This window comes from Chroicocephalus ridibundus, chromosome 1, assembly GCF_963924245.1.
Source record: "Chroicocephalus ridibundus chromosome 1, bChrRid1.1, whole genome shotgun sequence".
Lineage (NCBI taxonomy): Eukaryota > Metazoa > Chordata > Aves > Charadriiformes > Laridae > Chroicocephalus > Chroicocephalus ridibundus.
The window spans coordinates 35,674,559-35,691,291 of NC_086284.1; the positions used below are offsets into that span (position 1 = coordinate 35,674,559).

The 16,733-nt window shown below is 40.9% G+C and overlaps 1 protein-coding gene across 4 annotated transcripts in view; it reads left to right on the forward strand.

Moving 5' to 3' along the window:
* ENOX1 (ecto-NOX disulfide-thiol exchanger 1) overlaps positions 1–16,733 on the forward strand; it is a 379,879-nt gene that overhangs the window by 68,159 nt on the left and 294,987 nt on the right. For all 4 annotated transcript variants that reach the window (XM_063334867.1, XM_063334896.1, XM_063334903.1 and 1 more), the window contains exon 2: positions 7,915–7,988. The gene's annotated coding sequence lies outside the window, so the exon portion shown is untranslated. The remainder of the gene's footprint in view (positions 1–7,914; positions 7,989–16,733) is intronic.

A 16,733-nucleotide genomic window follows, 5' to 3' on the forward strand; every position in this document is an offset into this window, starting at 1 on the left:
CCGCAGCCCTAGGCAGATGCCTGCTCAGATGCAGTTCTTGCCTCTTGGCTACCCATAGGTTATAGTTTGCTCTCCATGCAGGTGTAATCATTCCTGGTTTATACTGGAGTAACTAGGAAAATAAATCAGCGTCTGCCTTTTGTTCATTAGTAAAAAAAATAATAAGTTAAATGTATTTTCCCAGTGGATGGTTACTTTCTGTCAGACTTTCTGACAAAATATGTTAAGCCTCTATTCCCTATAATTTGTATATAATATCCAGGAAAAAACTTTGTTCTAAATGCCTTCGGAGGGCAAACACCAGGGAGGGAGGAGAGCTGTTGAAATTGAAGGATAATATCAGCACAAGATAATATGTTTATTAATTAGTCCTGAATGAATTCAGACTGAAAATTAAAAGAAATTTTTCAAACATCCCAAGAGGCGAAGTTCTGGAAAAAACTCCAAATGTACTAGTTGAATATAAAACCAAAATAACCTGAAGACAGAATTTGATAAATTTAGGGAAGGTTTTGTGAGAATGCATAGAAGCATTTACAGAGGTTAAAGGAAAAAAAAGCACAAACACGCAATATGAAGTCATAGTGTTACCAAAGGGGCTAGAAAGGAGACTAGCCACTGCTCATGTGTTTGCACTGTCACCCATTTTATGTTTAATCCAGGCAACAGATGCCAGAAGGTCCCAGTCTGAGAGGGCAGTGTAAGAAATTCCTTGCTCTTGCCAGACCCTTGGAACTGGGGATGTCAGCTACCTTGCCAAAACACATTTGGGACATTGGTCTTGGTCTCTTGGTGGTGGTGTTAGGAAGGGATTGTGTGATGTGCATGTGTCTCTGTGGAACAGATTAGGAAACTAGACAAGACCCAGTTCGTCCTTCTGAGTAGTCTATTCCTTCAATGCTACAGCCCAAGCACTGTACCCAGACTTTTCCCAGCTGGAGCCTGTGCTGAAAGCTTGCCAGGCGACGAGGTTCTGCTCCTAATTCACAGTAACTGGAACAAAATGCAGCTATTCATACAGACACGCAACTCTTGGAGACTACAGGCCTGCCACAGCATACAGTGCTTCATTTTGACGCTAGCAAACAGACAGGGTTGTCTGTTGGGACATTTAACTTTGAAGCATCACCATACTGGAGATAAGAAGGACTTGGAGGAGTGTGTGTTGGGCAGGTATTTTTAGCTACCGTTTCTTAAAATTGCTCGGCTTTCCTAATACTGTTTTATCATCGTTGTGGTGAACTAATTCTGCCAGTAGCCTGTCTGCTAATAATCCTTATCTTGATAAGCTATTCCTCATTATTTCTGACTTTTCAGAGAATGACATCTTGGTGCCTGTCTTCCACTTTTAGCAGAAGGCATGACTGACTGCTTGGAAAGGCTTCCTAGACTCCTCTCAAGTTGTTTGATCCTGCTTCTCTTTCACAGCTCCAGCTTCCAATATTGTCTCCTGAGACAAGAGGGAATGTTGGCCTTTCTTTTCTGCAATGCTAAAAATAATGTGAGCAAACACCTGTGAATTGCAGCTGGCACCCATTACAATAGGTGTCCATTGAACGGAAGACATGACGGTCCTCTTGTTTTTTCTATGGAGTTTTTGACCCACTTGTGATTTCTGAGGCTGGACTTCACTCGTTCTCAACGGTTCTCAATGGTTCCTCTTTTTATGCAGGAGTGAGATATCATAATGTTCAAATATTGTGGTGCTAGATGTTAGTTAAGCACCTTCCAGGACACCTGAATGTCCTGGGCATGCTGAACTGACCCATGATGTCCTCAACAGGTTTTACTCTTGAGAAATATGATCTGTATTCAACTTACTGAAATCCCTTTTTACATTCCTTGCGATTATCTGAAAGGGGTTTTCCCAGCAGTTGTCACTGTAGTTAAAGAAGGGAAGAGTAAGAGATTTATTGCATCTGTTGCATTCAGCTGCTGACCCAGTCATTCACTAGGGTGAAATGATGCAGCTTAGTGCTTCTGCCATTCTTTTAAAAGGAAAAAAAATAAAATGTGCATTTTCCTTGCAGAGTTTCTATTCCAGCCTCTAGACTGCAATGATGGCAGCGCATTTCTGCAGATCTCAGGCCCCCCGTAGAGATGCAGCAAGGTAGCTTGGGCTCTGTATTGTCAAAGGAAAGGAGCGGCCGTGTATTGTGTGCCACTTCTGCCTGTGTCAGAGCAGATGAGGACCCTTCCCCTTCAGAAGTGCCTGCCACGATCAAGTTGCTCAGTACTTTGTACTTTCACAGAATGTTTTGGGTTGGGAGTCATCATAGAATCATAGAATTGGATGCTCCTTTTGAGACAGACTTTAGAGCAGCGAGTCGTTTCTCGCACTTTCCCGCAGGTCAAGGAAGGAGGGCATTTTCTGCCATTAGAAATTAGCTTGCTTTGAGTAGTAAAAAGTCTGCGTTCCTATAAACCTCCTAATTTTTCGTTTTTTCAACAGGGAGCGTGAGTTTGTAGCAGCTTGCCAAGAAGCTCAGCAAAGAAAAGATTTAACTTTCTAGTCCACCTCACTGTCAGTGCAGGATAGTCCCAGAACCGTTTGCTGTTACTGATGATGCTCCTGTCCAGTACGGGTACTTTGTAACAGCGACGGGTGAACACCCTCACTGCGATGGGTGGCAGGAATCTGCTAGCAGGTAGGGATGTGGGACTGGGTGGACTAGCTCTGCTTCCCACCTGTTTTGTTAAAGCAGCGCGCCCTGACTTTAAACACTGATGTCCCCAGACGGATAAAAAAAAAACAACCCACAAAGTAACATGCAAAAAAAAAAAATGTTTTATTGCATTATCATGTAGTACACTCCATTGCACACAGCGTGACTGTAATTTTGTCAATGATGGTGTGCAGGTTAATATAGTTTATTGAAGCTGTTTTATTAGACTGAAACTGAAATCTGTACAGGAGGCTCTTTTTTTACCCTGAAATCTATTAGATGTTGCATCTTAGGGGAGCTATAAGAAGATTGACTCCCCAGAATAATCTTTTCCTCCCTATTTCAGGGAAAAGTTAGAATGCTTGATTTTACTTATGTTAATTTGTATAATTTTATATGGGTTCAGGAGAGAAGAGAGGAGGTGTGAGATGAAGCTTCCTTAATTTGCCTTCATTAACTGCATCAACTGAGAATCTGTTGGCCTCAATGTACAGTCGAAAGGGGAGATATTTTTCTGTACTTGTAGATTTATATTATAAAGAACAAACTTAAAATAGGGATGGTAATGATGGAACCTGAAAGAGTTACTCTGAGAAATGAGATATAATAAAGAAAGGCTTGACACGTTCGATTTTTTCCCAGATTTCAGTCTTTGACTGAATGCGAAGCCAGAGAACCCGCCATCTTGCAAATCTGAATAATAATTAAAAAAAAAAGATGTAAAAATGAGAACATCCTGCTTTGTTAAATAATGCTACCTGGCATCTAAAAGTGATACAGAGTTTTAAAGATATCACCCCTTAATTGTCAGTGATACAAACCCAATTCTAGAAAAATGTTATAAACGCTCACTCTAATGTATATTCATTTGCAGAGAAATAAAAATGTTTTCCTCAGTGCCTGACACATACTGAAGATTCAGTGTAACAGAATGGAAGGGATTTTACAAGTTAATGCCTTTAAAATTAGGAGATCACAATACATTTCTGACATAGTGTTTCAACCTGGACTCTTATTTTACAGTTCGGTTAATTCTCAATGCAGAAACTGCAATCCCACGATGCAGAGATTTGAGAATCTGGGTACTGCCCAATGTAGTCATTTTGCTTAAGGCACTGAGCAAAACTTGTGTCTGGCTTTGATAGTAACAGCAATTACTTCTGTAGTAAAGCGAAACATATAATGGATGATATAAAAGAAGAGTTGAAACTGTTTATCTATTAGACTGCTACATCTGGGATTCTTCTCCTAGCATAACATAACCGAGAACCACCCGAGAGTGTTACTTGAGAGTGTTTGTTTGTTTTCCTTTTGCGGTCCCAGGGCAAAAGTTCCTTTGATTTCCTATGAAAACTTGAATTCTGTAGAATGAGATGGACACCCTCCAGCTGGAGAATTGTAGGCCAAATAAAGAGCATGTAAAAGAACTGGGAAACAGCACCCTGGACCTTGTCCATCACAGAAACAGTGATATAATCCACTTCAGCCCCAAGGCATCACTAGTTGGCATCTATCCTCTGATAGATGTTTTCCGAGAAAAAAAGGTGTTTAAAAGGAGATAATCATGGTGCTTCACAGTCCTCTTTCTCTATTGCATCTGCCCAGCCTAAATAATAAAGCCAAGATCCAGAAACTTTCCACCTTCTAGTTTCTGATGTGCTTACTGCGCCGTGTTCTTTTCCATGTGTTTTTTCCCAAATTAAAAATTAAAGAAGTTCCGTTTATTTTTCCATAAATTCATAAAGGGTGATTGTGGTTTTTAGCTTCCTTGACAAAACACTGAAAATGCATTTTTTTTTTTTCAAGTAAGTTGGTGAAAAGAACTTTCAGTTGTCAGGGGGAAGAAAGGTCTAGAAAATGTTGGATTTTTCATCGAAAATCATTTTAGCTCATAAGGCATTCTTTCCTTATCTTGACGAAAAGAAAATGATCAGATCTCTAGATCAATAATGTCGAAAGCAGCAACAGCACTGATCATCCCTGATGCATGTTGGTTTCTAATGTGCTTTCATATCTGAGCAGTTCCTCATGCTGTAAATACCAGCCTGACTTGCACTCAGGCTTCAACTTCAGATCAAGCAACGGCGAAAAAATAAGGGCTGCTTAAATGCAGCAAGGCTTGGAAATAACAATTTTTTTAAAAACGCCAGTATGTCAAAACATTGAAGGAAAATATTGAAGTGTACCAGTGTGCTTCCAGTTTGTCTGTTGCGGAATGTTTTTTCTATTGAATAATCACATCTTCTAGGGTCTGAAGCGGTGGTTCATTGTATGTAATGCATTGTTGTCGTGCCCCAAGGCATTAAAAAAAAAGAGATTGAAATTATCTGGAGGAAACCAAATCGCTTTATTTCAAAGACAAATTAGATTGATCTATCTTACCAGTCTCCATAGATTTCATAAGCACGTTACTCGTTGAAGTAGTATCAGGCTTTTTATATATTATAGCAATTTGCATACGTTCATTAAGCTGTGCTTTGTAAAGCATTCTGACAGGGGCGTTTGATGAATCCTGTCATGAACTGCATTGTTTCTTTACGTGGAACAATCTGTTAAATCATGCCTTTGTCCTTCAGTTTGTCAGAATCGGTAAATGAAGCAGATGTTAATAACTGTGGGAGGGTTTGGGGGTTTTTCGGTGTTTGCAGAATATGGGATAACTGTGAAGGGCATGATGTCTCTGTGGAAGAGACAGCTGGTGTTATTAAAGATAGAAAGTGTGCTAAAAGTAAAAACTTTCCCTGGCATCTTTTAGCAACTCTGTGAGGCTTTTTGGAACAGTCAGATGGGTGGTCACTTCAAAAATAATCACTGCCAAAGTTATTCACAGCAAATCGTGTGCATATACTAACATACAATTGTTCTTAACTTTGGCTGCAAACATGCTGTCACAGAGCTATCTCAGCCATGCAATAATTCATTACGTTTCTCTATAAATATGTCATAAGAAATTCTCAGGCCAACAATGTCTCAAGACGTGTCTTTGAGCAATATCGTTTCATGCATTATCGCGCTAGTAGAATTTCACATTCGGCTGGTGTTTCGAAGGTTACCTTTACGACACAAGTTTTGCTGGACCTGACAGTTCAGCCTTGGAATCTACTACCCGTCGTGAAGGTCACTTAGCTGAAGATGTTCCAGCCGGGGAACAGCATGCGTGTAGGTGGTTAACTTGCTTCAACTGATGGGTGGTAGCTCCTGTCAAGGTGTCATAACATGAGTGCTTGTAGTCAGGCCTTGCAAGTGAAAATAAAACATGTGCCTGTAAAAGCGGTAAGAGATGAGGGGGATAAGTAAGAGGGGAAAGCAAAGCATGGGGATGAACGTATGTGGAAAAACTGTTACAAGGCTAGTTGATGGAGAAGGAAATGCAGAAAAAACAGAGGGCGTTACTGTAGAAAACAAAGGCTAAACTTCGGCCACCCTCTGATCTTGCAGATTTTTATTGGTATTACCTAGTAAATAGCTCCCGCTCCTATTAGAGGCGATATTTGGCTGATTTTCACATTAACTTTAATGGCATTCTCTTTGTGTTTTCTCTACTCCTTATTGTGGAAATCTCTTTTGGGGAATTGAGTAGGAGATGCAAAGGGCAGAGATGTAGTGGTGTTGCTCGTGCCTCTGTGATGGAATCTGAGCTTCTGAGCCTGGCTTGTCTGCAGTTGACATCAATAGCAGGGACGGCAACATAGTGCGTAGAATAAATAATCCTAGAGGTTGTCATGTTTATAGAGATTGCCTGAAAATACATAGAGAAGACCAGCGAGGGATTTCTGTAGTTGTTGTTCTTGCACGTGAAAGTAGGCAGCAGCTACAAATCAACGAACTGTTTTGCTTTTGTAAGAAGAATTGGCAGAATCTTTCATGCAGTTGCTGGATAAAAATTTCTACTGCTTCTGTTTCTCAGAACCAGCCTTATCTTTCTGTCTGATTATCTTGCAAAAAATGAGCAGTGGAATAATTATCCATGCTGATATTTGCATTTTGTCTCTCTGCTTGAAAATTACCAGCTCACAGAAGGGAACAGAGGGAGTCTAGGACTCCTTCGGTGGGCCAAGCCTTTGGAGAAGAAAAATGCCTGCTCTTCAGCTGGAGCACAGAGGTGCTCCCAGATAGGTGACCGTTGATGCGTAGTGGGTATAGGCTGTTCTGTAACTGATTCGTCTTAACTCCACTGGGGTGATTCACTTTGCCTGCACTGGGAATCCTGCAGTGGGTACCAGTGGTGCAGCTGCAAGCAAAAGCTCAGGCAAAATTGTGGGGAAAGGAAAAAGGCAAGACTTTTTCTAATGTGGACTCTTAATAATTTTTTTTCTAAGAGCTGTGGCTGTGTGGCAGCACTGTGCGAAACAGTGTTTCCTGCTGCAAAATTCAAAGATGCTAACGCTGCCGCAGAAATACTCAATACAGCATGTACTCATGATGGTGAAGCTGATGTGGTTATCTCAGAAGTCATTGTCCAGAACAAAGATCGGACCACGTGCATTTGGACACTTGAGCTATTTTTTCCTCTTCTTTTTCCTTCCTTTGTGTTTTTCCTTGGTCTGCTGAGCCAGTTTCTTTCTCCTGATGCATCCTCCTCCTCTTTTTTGCTTTCTTAAAGACATCAGACTTATCAAATGCTTTATGCTCAGGGTCACTGTGTGAGAATCGCCAGGAAGATTTACAGAGACTCTGGGACTAATTGTGATTAGGTGCTTTACATATATGCTTACAAAAATGTACATCTAGAATTCCACACCTGTAGCAGAACTGACATGTTCAGCACTTTTGGACAAGAGCTAATGCACATAATGATATCCTTGATTTTTCATGTGGTTTCCCTATTCATGCCATTGTCTTGCTGCAAACTAAAGGCAGAATATTACTTAAATGTATATAGGGATGTAAAACTGGCAGTTTTACATATTCAGTATGTTGGTTTTGTTCTTTCATTACAGATAGTTGTAGCAAAATTGCTATTTGAAAATTTTACGTGTTTTCAGAGTTTTCTACTAATTTTGAACTTGTATGTAGATGTTGCCTAAGAATCTAGACAACATTATATATCTTAAACTTAATACCCTATGAATTGTCATACTATCATTGTTATCACCCACAACATTTCTCAGGTGAGGCACAACTTTAGGACTAGCTCATAAACTCATGTCTAAATAGTAATTTTGCACAATAATATTTTTTTTTCTTTTATATGCTTAAGCCATATACTTTTAGTGACTTTTAAAAATATATATTATCTCCTTTTCAGATCTTGGACTCTGAACTTGAATCAATTCTTGGTTATATACTTCTTGAAACTTGGAGAGTATCTGCAATAAATAGGTACGTTTAATGGATACATTCATGTTTCGTGTTGGGTGATATGGAGTGTGTGTGAGTTTTGTTGACAGTTTAATGCTGAACTTCTTAAAGCTCTTGATAAATCTCAGCTGCCATGAATGGGACAGTATGATGGATCTTTGCAGGTTGAATTTTCAATAGCCCGTGATATATGTATGGCAGAAATTGGGAAAGGTATGATGCTCACAGTTACTCAGAGAGAAACCTGTAGCCAAACTTACAAATTTAACTTCAGACTGAACAAAAAGATGAGTCTCCATGAGCAAGTAAGAAGTTTTGGAGGAAAAATCACTTAGTCAGAAGAATTAGGTCTACCCTTGATCCCCCATATTTAAGGCTGTGCATTAACTGTTTTTTGGTCTGTGTTTGGTTTTCTTTGTAACTCCTAAAGGTATAAATGTGACTAAATACTGGAAGAAAAGGGCCGTGAAAGTTGAAAGCTTGGGCATACTGCAGTTCCTGGAAATTTTCAGAAGTATTTCACTGAAGCTAGTAACGCACTTAGAACATTTACAGAAAATATTCAGGCAGTTTCAGACACACATTCTTGCATACAGGAAAGCAATTTTTAGGTGATTTCTTTTTTAAAAGTCAGGTCACACTTTATAATGCTTGAAACTCTGCTGAGCTACTAGCAATGGAGAAAGGGAAACAGAAGATTTGGAAGGTTTTATTCTTTCGAAAGGGTTTATGGACCTAGATGACTTTTTGAGTTTCAGCTCTACAGAGGAAAAAGGTTTCTCAAAGATATGGATGTAACAGTTGAAGTTACCTTGATCTGTATGAGAAACTTCAAAGAGATTTATAGTGGGGGAGAGCTGGAATTCTTCTTATGGAATAAAATCCAGGACCAATTTTTGGGGTAGGGGACCCCTCCACAAAAACGGGTAAGTTGCTTGTTCTGTAAGAATTAAAATGCAAACTATTTTCATAATGTGCTTCATCCATAGGTCCCAACATGTTTAGTAAAAGCAGGAGAATAACCATTGTCTCCATTTTATGTATGGGGTCAGGTACCTTCCTGGATCTATGATTGTGTTACCACTGGATCTCCTGGATGTTCAGACCTGTGTCCAGGTCTGTCAGAGGGTCCTATGTCTAATGATCCCCTCAGAGTGTGTGCAGAAGATCTCAGCAGAGCTTCTGATTGTGTTTCCTTAATATTTCTCAAATCTACAGAAGTGCCTTTACTTCCCTGCTTTTCATCTATTCCCTCTTTGTGACGTGCTTCTTTGGTCTCATTTGTTCTGCTTTGTTTTCTCTTTTGCTCCTTTATTTTGCTTTCCCTTGGGGTTTTTTTGTGTTTTTCCTCCTCTTTTTAATTCATTTTCAGTCTCCGGGGGTTGGCAGCAGTAGGATCTTACACAAGGAGGAGCTTCAGAAAAAAAATCATAGCAGAATGAGCTTCTCTTTTACTGCCTCTCTAGAGAGCCTGCTGTAGAAGGCAACTTGCTGTCATTCCTGTAAGTTTTCTTTTGCAGTCAGCTCTGCTGGGTGTCCCCTTTGTGCCCTGTGAACATCTGTGTTGCAGCTTATGTCTGAACCCAACTGGAGAACAAATGTGTGAACCTGCTTCTTATTTTGAGCAGGAGGCTGCTGCTATTAGCAGGGCACGTGGCCTTGGTTCACCTGCGACTTCTAATCCCCATCTGGGAGCGAACCAGCCCCCTGTCCTTGTCCATGGGGCAGCGTGTTTCCCTGCTTCCCTCAGGACGCTGCCCGATGCCTGTCGGTTGTCAGCATTCATTTTCTCCGTGATTTTCTTCCCAAGACATCATGCAGAAAGGAAGAAAGCTGTAATCGCTGTAGGACTTCTATGGCACAGCTTACTTTCTATTGCTCCTGGAAACTTCTCCCTGCATGCACACAGTCATGCAGGCACCACCCAGTAGCACCACCCTTATACATAAGGAAGAAAGCTTCAAGCTCTGAAATATTTAGGCTCAGGGGATGCCGGAGAAGATGAGGAAGCCCCATTCTCTGGGCTTTGCTCAGGATTCCAGGAAGAGGCGACAGTGTTTCTATGCTTATTTTGGACATGGCATAAGACAGCACGTTGAGCATAAATTGTGAACTTTACCTCAAACAGACTTGCTTTAAGCAACTTTTTACTTTAAAAGAAAAAAAAAAAGAATAAAAAGAAGCAGCAGTGCTGCCCTGTTTGCAGAAGCACTGTCCCACTTGAGCGTGCTCAGCAAGGTTTGAAAAGCGTAGGTGATGAACTGCAGTCTTTGCGGCATGTGTGTGCCACCGAGAGAAAAACGAAATCTGTTGTGTCAAGTTGGCTACGGCTTATGCTCGAAGGGTTGTTGTGACGAGCCCGGAAGGTGCGGAAACTTTTGGGAAAGATCAGGTGCAATGGCAGAGAACGACTGTAACTCTTGCGGGGGAAGGAAGCTGGAGGATTTGAGGTCAGTCTAAATCGGTAGCCATCAGCTGGGAAAGGAACACGGCTGATTTAGCAAGAGCGTGCAACAATTCAGCAACTTCTGTCAGATGCTTGTGTTGGAAGGACTCAGAAATAGCAAATCTTCCTGGCTGACGTTAACTGAAGTGACTACTGGGCAACCTTGTTTTCCTTCTCTTTCAGTAAATGAGCTCCCTTTTGGCAGAAAGGTACGTGAGTTTCAGAGTTTTCCAAGCCAGGTTAGAAAAAGTTGGCCCCTTTCTTTCCAAAACTAACCATCGTGGCAGTCCCAGGGCGCCACAGATGTCCCTATGTGTGTGAATCCCATGCAGGCAATGGTCTCCCTTGTTCATTCGTGTATGCACTTGTTACCGAGGGAAAGGTTGGTCTGGCTGATTGTACGACTGGGAGTGCTAAACAGCTAAAATTCCTAAACAAAAAAATCTGGTCCTCTTTAAACGTTGGCGGACAGATATCTGTCTCCCATCTGTGGCAGCCTATGCCAAATAGCAGAAGAACTGCAAAGTTTGTGTTCTGAAACCTTGGAGAAATAACTGGCACGCTCCGAGTTATATTTTTTTAAACTACACGCAAATCTGAAACATTAAACACAGAAACTAACATTAAATTGTGACAAGCAGGCAGAAGCTGGGAAGTTCAGCTGTAGGGGTTGTGCCTCCTCTGTCCATACGGCAAAGCTCTGGCGGAGGGCATGGAGATCCCTGGCACTGCTGTGGGTTAACAGTAGGCATCAGTTGCCCACCGGGCAGGCAGACCCCTGGCTGTCACCTGCAGCTGGGTCACCCAAGGCGTTGTACGGCCTGATGTAGCCGGGAGGAAGGTGGCTAGGAGTCTTGCAGGTGTGTATGGCTCAGAAGATCCCCCTGGAGGTATTTTCTTCCCCTTACAACCAGAAAGGTTGTACACCACAGCGGACAGTGCCAGGTTTGAACGGCTGTTTCCTCAAGCAACCCCTTGCTGGAGTACTTGAGCAAGGGAGCTGTGTTCAGGGGAGAGAGAGATGTGGATGAAACAGCAGGCTCTAACTGCTCTGTTTGCTCCTTGGGGACAGGGAATCATAGAATGGTTTAGGTTGGAAGGGACCTTAAAGATCATCTAGTTCCAACCCCCCTGCCATGGGCAGGGACACCTCCCACTAGACCAGGCTGCTCAAAGCCTCTTCCAGCCTGGTCTTCTAGGGATGGGGCATCCACAACTTCCTGGGCAACCTGTTCCAGTGCCCCACCACCTCATAGTGAAAAATTTCTTCCTGATATCTAACCTAAATCTACCCCTTTCCACTTTGAAGAAGGTGCTCCAGCAAAAAGCTGGGGTTGTAACAGTTCTCAGACAGCCCTGAGCCAGCAGTTACATACAGATGCTTTGTCTAGTCTTGTTCTTAATTGGGGTTTCATCCAAAAAGGACCGTGTTGCTCTTGGTGAGCTTTGGAGCAGCCCCATGGAGCAGCTGGGAAACAAAGCGGGACTGTGCATCAGCCAGTGCCAACTGGGCAGTAGCAGTTTGGTTTGGTTAGAGAAAGTGTCGGCTTTTAGTGGTGCCCTGTTCATTTTTAATTTGCTTCCCCATCTAGGCACTGCACCGTCTTTAGTAACGTGCATCTGCTGTGTTGTCCCTTCTATTTATCAAAGTTATGCAAAGAAGTTACACATTGAAACACTTTCCTTTTCTGAACTGCCGTGGCGTTGCGACCACTCGTTTCCCTTTGCAGTACTAGAAAATGTGTGTTTACAGCAGGTGATTACAAGGATGCCACTTTCGTACCTGGGAACCAGGGAGCAATGTCTTCTTCTGATTCGCTGGAACTGTCGTGGCTGAGTCACGCTGCTAAACGTGCCATATGTTACCAAGTAACACACGGTGTTATTAATTGAGGATGTCAGTCGCATGTTACACAACTGTCAGACTTAAAAATTAAAGCACTAATAAGGAGCTTTGAAATAGTTTGGTTTCAAATTGGTTACGGTTTATAACACCAGTAATTCTGAATACAATTTTAATTCCAAATGCAAGAAAATGAAGGAAAATGAAAGCAGTCCTTCTGCTTAAATGGCTTAATGACTTTGAGTATTTAAGAAAGCGACGGTCTCCTTATGATGTGAGTGTGTTTCGTCCACCTTACAGTACTCGCCTAGCTGGCTGCCACCTGCAAGAATCATTTCTTTAGACCTCCTGAAGCTCCATTGCGGAGTTGCTGCCTGTCACCACATGCATGGGGTGAAGATGGTAAATGTCCGAGTGGGTTTTTTAATATGAGCACTCAAAAAACCAATGCCAACAGTGAAGAAGTGCATACGATCTGCTGTTGATCCTGTTGTGCCTTTTTACTGTGTTTGCTTGAAGGAGATGTTTCCCAACTGGAGAGGCAGGGGCACACTCGTGTGTGGTGCTTTCTGTATAGATACTAATCGCTCCTCCCGCTTCCCGTCCCCGTGCATCCCGGCGATGCGTATCGCTGTTCATTGCACAATCATCGGGTCTGTCATCCTACCCGTACATAAACCGTGTGGTAGCCAAATGTGGCAACAGGGGAACGAAGTATCATTATTTTGTCAAGACAAGATACCCAGCGCAGAGTATCATAAATTGATCCCAGGAGGACAGACCTAGAATATAAACTGTAGTGCTTTGAATATATGCGTGTTGTAATTGTATTAAACGCTTTGCAGCAATTTGTATTGTATTACAGCTGACAAAGTATTTTACCTCCTAGTAACTAACTAATGTAAATAGTGTTGATATTTTTCTTTTCCATATTTATAATTACATTAATTGCTTTGCGTATTAATAACAAACAGTTAAGTGTCAGAGCCCAAGCTGTAGCTGCCAGTAATCCACAAGCAACTTGTTTGCATATTCAAAATATGAAACTGAAGAGTAATTGCCCTTTTTGCAAGCGTATATCTTCATAGCTTAAATTTTACATAGAAAAGCCCATTGTGTTACCTAAATATTGTCATGTTCAATATCAAATCTAGTGCTAATAGAACGTCTTTCGGAAATGAAGAGAAACTGTGTGCTAAGAGATCAGAAGACATCTGATGAGAAATAAATGAATAGCTCACATTAGCTAGCTAGGAAGTAAGTTAGCTTATTTCCAAATAAAGCTAAACTTTGAAGAAGATGTTTCCTTTTTTTGAAAATACCCTTTTTCAGAAAGCAAAGCTGGAAGATCCACATGCGGTGCAATTTTTATTTCTGTAATGTGATTTAATTGGGCTAAGAGTGTGTCGCAAAGCAGCATTCCGGGAGTGACTGAATTTTTCAAACAGGAGCTTTTTTGTTGGAAAGTTTCCAGAGAAATAATCTTTCTGCATTGGTATTTTGCACACTTTAGCATTGTTATTCTTAGAGACAGAGCAAATTGTGATTTCAGCATAAATCTGCCTAAAACTTCAGTTAAAGAAAGCCTCCTCTTCAGGTTTCTTGTTTTTTTCCATTTTTGTTGTCTCTGTAATGACGATGCTCTATTTGTGTTGAACTCCTTGCTGGAGACCAGCATTTAATAGAGCTGGTGGTTTCAAAAGTTTGCAAACCACTGGTGTTTGTGAGGTCTGCAGAGTAAAGAGTCAGTTCCAACTTAATATTGCAGATGTATGCTGAACTATCCGGGGAAGAGCAAAGGTTGATTAAATTCACAAAATAAGGTGATTCGTAGTTTTCTAAATATGTCACTCAACCTAAAATTAACTCAATTATTTACCAGTCACACACATGCTAATGAATCCTGACAATCTCAATCGACCCGCTGCGATGAACTTCACTATCACCTAATATTGTTTCCTCTGTATTTTCCCTAAAAGGAAAGAGTGATTGTAGCATTTATCACATGCAAAGCAAAAGCGCTCAGGGATTTTATTATTTTTTTAATACCTGCAATTCCAGGGCACTAATAAATTAATTAAATTTAAATAGTAAGGCTATAAAAGAGGCGCTTCTTTTTGTGAGGGTGTCTCCTAAAGTTTAATCCCCCAGAGATTTCACGTGATAGTGATGAAAGTGTCTGCTTCTAAGTCAGCATCAATCATATTATTTAAGAAATAAAGCTGAGGTTATCTTTTCATGCAAAATCTGACAAAATTATAAAGACATTAAGATAATACAGTAAACATGAGTTATTATTATTTTTAATGTTAGAATCACCTTGGAGAGGTGTTTTTTATCTGTGTGTTACCAGTAGCTATAAGAAGTATGTAAGAAATTTTTAAGTTAGCCAAAATCTTAAATGGGTTTATCTACATTCCTGCTAAATACAGAAAATTATTTGAATAAAAATGTGGTTATCCTGCATTTGTACTTGAGTTATGGGTAAATCTCCAAAAGGCTGCCCTGGATTACGAAATAGTATCTCTCTTTCCCTTCACAAGGCTTTTCCCCCAAAGCTTTACAAAATCCTGGATGAAAATCAACATTGATCCATAAAATAGACATCACTGTAGCATCAACAGGGGTAGGGAACAACAGCTGAAGAGATTTCTGGCCTATGGTTATTTCTGTCAGGAAAATGGAGCTAGATAAAGATATATATATAATATTTAAAGCTGCTGGGCACTGGCAGGCTGTTTGCAGACAGCTGCATGTTCAGCCTTTTTGGCTGGAATGGTTAAGGGGCTAATTAAGTGGACAAGTCAGGTCTCAGCATGGCCTTAGGGGGAAGTCTGCCCTGCCTCGGCTTCCCGTGAAAGTTTTGGCAGAGATGGGTTTGTAGCTGGAGCAATCTCATTGTGAGCTGTGGTGCTGGGTCTGAGATGGGCTTGCTAGAACCCATTTTACTGGGTTTTACTCAGTCGCTGCCACCCACAGAGAAACATAAAAAGTTAAAAAAAAAACCCTGCAATTTTGAAAACTGAAATTAAGTCATCACATTCAATTGAATTTCTTTCTGGGTTGTTCCGTATTATTACTGAATTTGTTTAGATGGTTGCTTGTTTGATTTTTTGTGGTTTTTTTTTTTTAATCACTTCCATGGTTTTCTTACTTGATTCATTCAGTGACATCAGTTATAGTGACCAGTTGTTTCCGTGGTGACAAATTGCAGTGTTGGAAGCATCCTTGAATGAATCAGGTAAGAGAAACAGATCAACTAAAAATGGAGAAAGTTCACTTGCAAAAATAAACCAGGAATATTTGGTAAAGTTTGCAGGAGAGTGGCTTGGAAATCTAAAAATTAATATAATATAGCTGAGTTTTCAGTACATCCAAAGAAGCCAGCATGGCTAATTTCACAGTGAAGCACAGAGGAATCTGTCCTCATCTGGTAACTGCAACCAGCTGGAGAACACTTAAAATAGATTAGAAAACTCCATAGTAAGAGTGAGCGGATTTAACTGCAAGAAAAAATTAAAGCTTCTTGTTTATCCGCTCCACTATCACAACTGCCATCACAGTTCACTGTGATTAAGGTCTATCTCCTTACCAAATTGCATCTTAAAAGGATCTTGAGTACTTCTGTTATATCACAGATCCCGTTCCGATTCCACACTGGTGCGAGCCAGGAGCAAGACCACTGAAGATGATGGATTTGTGTTGGGCTGATGTAAACGCAGGTGAAATCTGATTTGCTTTCAGTATATGTAGCAGGGAGCATAGTTCCAAATTAGGAGGCCCCAAATGATACTGTTGTATGTTGTACTGTATCATCATGGATTTAAATAGTATTTGGGGTACATGCTAATAATGCCAAAAAGACCCTCGATGTGTACAGTGACAATAAGAATTAATTCCACTCCCGTCATGACAACTCTCAGAGGGAATATTTTGCCTTGCCTAGGCTCAGACGTTATTTCCAATAAGTACGGAAATAATGGCTCACAGTGCTGCAGAGCGTTAGGAGATCTCAAGGGAAATCTCATCAGATTATGTGATAGGTTTGAAATTAATCCATGTCCCCACTGTATTTACACAATATACAATTGTCTCTCTGATGGCTTATAAGGAAAGGTAAACGCTACCGTCCTAAATCAGCGAGGGGACTTGCTGCAATACATTCTCTTGGTAGAGACTACATTTCTTTCCAAGTTGATAGAAGCAACTCAGAAAATAATTACATAACTTTCTTACACTGCAGACGTATTGTTGTCTGGTTTGTAACCTCATTATGCCACATCATCATCTTTCTTGCAGTTCTCCTTGCCGCCAGTTCAGCAGACAATAATTTTTTACATTATCCGTATAAAAAATCTGAAAGGGAAAAAATCGTTGAGAACTGCTTGCTTCTAGAGTTGATATTGCCTAGCCATAGACCCATCCATCCACCTTGTCACTCGTAGATTGCTCTTTGGTGAAAGCTTCGTTAGAGAGC